Source organism: Pelobates fuscus, chromosome 5 (assembly GCF_036172605.1).
Source record: "Pelobates fuscus isolate aPelFus1 chromosome 5, aPelFus1.pri, whole genome shotgun sequence".
NCBI classification, from domain to species: Eukaryota; Metazoa; Chordata; class Amphibia; order Anura; family Pelobatidae; genus Pelobates; species Pelobates fuscus.
Genome location: NC_086321.1, coordinates 374,285,161 through 374,290,696, shown reverse-complemented (window position 1 = coordinate 374,290,696; position 5,536 = coordinate 374,285,161).

The following is a 5,536-nucleotide window of genomic DNA, read 5'->3' as shown; positions in this document are numbered from 1 at the left end:
TAACTCAATTATCTCCAGACACAAAAACACACATTTTTATAAAACCCCCAAAATACATTTAAACACAAAAGTTACATCCCCTGATGACCTGGAAGTCATTTATTTGACCGACCGCACGCATGGTCCCATTCCCAAAACAGTTCCAGAGAATCAGAGCTTGCGGTCGGTCTAGTTCGGTAGTTTAAAATCGAACAAACTACCGGACATAGCCCATGTTCTTACCCTGGAGCTTGTTCCCCTCATCCAGATGAACGATTTCACCAAACAGTTCCCTTCTAAATTGTATAGAACCAAACGCAGGCAATGATGGAAGTCCAGCGGTGTTCGGGATTTTAGTTCCAGGAACTCGACGACCAAACACTGCTGCCTGTGTTCATGTGAACAAGATGGCCGCCACCTCATGGTCGTTCATGCGAACAGCGGCCAACCAAAGAGACAATTAGTACAATGCAGTTTGAATCGTTACTAAGTGTTAATAGGGTTGAACAAGCTCCCGGGCGGTCTCTGGTTCGTGCGGCTGTTCGGGAACTGAGCCATACACAGTGGGACCTCGGTTTACGAATTTAATGCTTTCTCTGGGACGTTTCTTATTGCGACAAATTTGTAAACCGAAACACTGTTTCCCATTGGAATGCATTGAAAACCAATTAATCCGTTCTGGAGGTCAGAAAAAAAGTCAAAATAAGCTGGCATGGAAACCAACCCACAATGCAGAACACACAATAAAACGCATGCAAACGGCGAAGCTCAGCTCCCTACCTTTCCACAGCTTGAGAAATGCACCAAAAAGTCCCAAAACAACTGCAAACAATATCCAGAATGGCTCCAAAACTCGATGCAAAAGCCGCTCAAACACCTCCACACTCTACGCCACGTGCTACTCACAGGCTCCAGCATGCGGGGGTGGGGGAGAGTGCTATAAACCTCCCAGGTGCAATGCATCCTGGGGAAACTTGCTTTGTATTGCGATTTTTTTTTTGTAAACCGAGGCATTATTTTCAATGGATTTTCATTTGTAAACTGAAAATTATGTTAACCGAGGCGTTTGTAAACCGAGGTCCCACTGTAATCCCAATTACATAAACAGAGTCTTTTTAAAGTATTTTAGCCAGGTTTATTGCAGGGGACAATGTCCTGGAGCAGGGGGCTGGCAAGCAGGCTCCTCCAAAAGCCTGTGGAGGGGTTCTGTTCGCCAGAAGGGTTTTAAACGTTAACCTGAAACATGATCTTATTCCGACCTCTGATATTAATATGTAGCCCAGGTGGATGGCCACTTGAGATCGCTTTTGGGCAACGTGGATCTAGATTAGAAAGCAGGGTCAGGAAATTATGTAGAAACCTCCTCATTGCCATTCAACTGCCTAAATGTCCGAGGCAGAAGGTAGAGAAATTAGCTCCATGCTTTACAGCAGAACCTATAGCTAAGTGCTGTTAAAGGAGCACTCCCAGGACCATAACCACTACAGCCCCCTGCAGAACAAAGGTACGTTCTAAAATGATTTTACAAATTACACAAGGGTGACGCCATGCCACTCACGACACTTTAACCTCCTTATTGGGGTGCAATGGTTGGTAGTAGTTGCTTGGAGTGTTCATTTAAACACTGTTAATGGTTCCCAGGACTTTGTACCCTACTACTCCCCACCACAGACCATTGACCCCTTTAGGGGGACCCTGTTTTACACAATTAAGAACCTGCACAAACCCACTAGAATGAAAGAATTTGGAGAAACACATCTAAGCTATTCCAATGGACGAGGGCAGACCAGTCACCAATTTCTATACAATAGAACAGGTACCCATTAACCCCTTAAGAACACATGACATGTGTGACATGTCATGATTCCCTTTTATTCCAGAAGTTTGGTCCTTAAGGGGTTAAAGGGACAAATGAAAAAATATATTTTTTAAATCAAAATGAAAGTTTAGTAGATACACACCCAATGAAAGCATGCACCTGTATGCATTTAAATATGCATTTATTTAATTGGGGGTATATCTACAAACAGCTTCTAAAAACTGCAGATCTCTTGTCTGCATCTTCTGCAAGCCCTCCCCTTTTAACCCCGCCCACACTTTCTGTGGCTGTCCAATCCTTTACCCGCTGCTGTTACTGCTGCCTTGGAGGTGCAGCAAGAAGGAATCTCTGCTTCTCCAACTAACAGGCTCCAGGGAAGGACTTCAGTTAATCCACTCCTCCTCCAGCCCACACTGTCTGTAAGAGTGTGTGTGTGTGTGTGTGTGTGTGTGTCTGTCTGTAACTGTGTGTGTGTGTGTGTGTGTGTAACTGTTTGCATGTACATGTGTGTGTGTAATTGTCTGAATGTAAGTGTGTGTGTGTGTGTGACTGCCTGCCTGTAACTGTGTATGTGTGTGTGTGTTACTCTGCTTGTAACTGTAACTGTGTGTAACGGTCTGCCTGTAACTGTGTGTATGCGTGTGTGCGTGTAACTGTCTTTCTGTAACTCTGTGTGTGACTGTCTGCCTTTAACTGTGTGTGTGTGTGTGTATGACTGCATGCCTGTAACTGTGTGTATGTGTAACTCTCTGCCTGTAACTGTGTGTATGTGTGTGTAACTGTCTGCCTGTAACTGTGTGTAACTGTCTTCCTGTAACTGTGTATGTGTGTAACTGTCTGCCTGTAACTGTGTGTATGTGTGTGTGCGTGTAACTGTCTTCCTGTAACTGTGTATGTGTGTAACTGTCTGCCTGTAACTGTGTGTGTGTGTAACTGTCTTCCTGTAACTGTGTGTATGTGTGTGTAACTGTGTGTATGTGTGTGTGACTGTGACTGCCTGTAACTCTGTGTACGAAACACACGCTCTAGGTACGCCCCTGCTTTACGGGTGTGGAGTGTCCATTTAATCTAATAAAAAAAGGTATTTTTGCACAAATCCACCCACCCAATACACAAACCCACACTCTGAAAAACGTGTCTACGTTAATAGAAATGAAATTAGTTTTTATTACAAAATGTTCTCCATGTCTCCATTCTAACACATAAAGCAGATCATGGGAATTCCAAGTGAACGAATGCTGAATTGATACAAAAATACAATAGAATTATATATAGAGAGATACTTTTTTTTTTTTTTTTTACTCGAACAATTTCACTTCGGACTTAACACAGACATACAAGTCATAACAATTCTCATTCTAAGACAACCAGGAGAATGAAATATCCGTAATATTAGCTCTTAACGTCAGATTCTGTCTGGAGTCAATAACACACATAAAATACTACAAATCTATACTGTACAATGTATTTATACATCATATCTTTATTTTCTCTGTGCCTGAAATATCCATCGAAAATTCATCGTTCATAAAAAGAAAAACATCACTGTGCAAAACCTCCCAAATTTCTATTATCTTTAATAAACTGTACAGTTATAATATAGCTCTTATAGTCATCTAAATAAATTTTAAATAAAAAAAAAATATAACAAAACCATCACCTCCGGCACATTTATATGTTACATTCAATCTGTAACAACACATACTGAAGCTTTTTGCAGTTAAACCAGGTGTTGCGCAGATGCGTCCAATGCTACGGCAGACCAAACAGATAGCGAGGTCCGTCACCTGTTCGTATTAGGGAATGTTGACTTAAGCACATGGGTCGGTTTCACCGTTTTCTTTCAAACATTATATTTTATTAATATAGATCTAATGCAGGGTTTAAAATCTAAAGTCTAGACTACTAGATGGGCTTAAAAGTTACTTGTCACTGCAAGGTTGGAGGGTCCATGGCACAGTCACCAGGGGTGTATTTTTTCCCACAATTGGCAAGTGGGTGAATGTGCGTGAAATTGAGTTTACAGAAATGAATGTACAGTTTTTCATTAAATAAATGTTGTGTGTATTTTTTTTTTTTTTTTTAAGACCTCTAAAATCAACCCGACCACTTCATCTCAATGAAGTGGTCTGGGTGCAGTGGACCTATCCTTTTTGTAGAATCCACCTCTAGTGGCTGTCCTACTGGCATATGTCAGATGTGCATAGAAGGGAATAATCAACATCCCAAAAGATTTGGTGTGCAGGGATCACTAGGAGGGTTAGTTACTAAAGCATGAATTGTTGGTAAAATCAAAGAGAATTTAAAATATTTAGGTCAAAATAGTATTAGTAGTCAACGAATGATTTAAAGCTTTTACCCCAATTTGGTTATTTTGGTTTAGAACTGGAAATCCACTTTGCGTTTCTGGCAATGCAATATTTAGCGAATTCCTTTATGTAAAAGAAAAACGAACAAACTGTGCCAAGGTAAGTGCTTCAACGTAAAATGCAAAAGTTTCAGTAAGCTGTCACAATAAATAAATGCCATTCTTTAGCCACCACAACAAAACAGGACAGTAAAAAAAAAAAAAAAAACACGCAAAACCATTTGCTGCAAATGTGACAAATGTACAGAAAATCTTGAAGAAAAGCCTCTGAACGAGGTATGAAGAAGACCGACAGACCTTGATATTTCCACTTGAAATGTTTTGGCATAACCATTCCATGGATTTATGGCAGTGACGCAGTACGCTGGGAGTGGCGGAACTGACCTACTCCTCGGTGAAAGTACGATGGCTGGAATTAAACAAATAATTCTATTTTATCATAGCGTGGCAACTCTAATTTCTTTGTTCTCCTTTATCCCTTCAAGAACATTGAGAAGGTCATTAACGCATTAACGGTTTACAAGACAATAATTGAGTTATCTCATAAAATATAACCATCTGCCAATAGAGAAAAAATGGAAAGAGGTGAGATGAGTCTTATTGCTTTATAGAGATTTCCAATTAGGGTTCATCTATCTAATATAGAGGGAATCTAAGCCGATACCAGGTGTTTAAGGCCTACATAGGCCAATCTAAGCCTTGGGCTTTTAACACATGGTTCTACGACAAATCACATCCCTTCCAGACCAACAGAAGCTAGAATGGAATGGCTGGATGAGGTAGGTGTTCTCATTTTGCTTAGACGTTCAACCATACCGCTGCCAAAGCAATACATACAGCACACTGCAGGTTAACAAATCTTCTCTTATATTACATTGAAATATTTAGACATTATTGATATTAAAAAAAAAAAAAAAAAAAAGAATCAGTTATTCACCCAATCAGGAATTAAGTGGAAAATGGGGAAGGGGTGCAAATTTTAGGCCCCAAAAAAGCAGAACTGGCAATAAAAAATTGCAATTCCCCCTGTTAATTCCCACAATTCCCAGGTTAGCGAATAAAATCCTTGCGATAGTTTTGAAGATGACAGTCTACGGAAAGCGCATGTACACTGTGGCGTCGGAAAAGTAAAACAATGTTTTGCTGGAACCTATTTCAGACAGTGTATCGTTCTGGCAGTCCAGTCCTTCAAGGTGTGCAACGCGTTGGGGATAGTAAAGTGAGCCTGAAAATGGAGAAGGTAGTTCAGCAATGACCAGCATACCCGGATGGTATTTGCTACGGCAGTTTTTTTCTATTGTTTGTAACCCAGGTAAAAAGTAGTATTTTTTTTATATGTGTATATATATATATATATATATATATATATA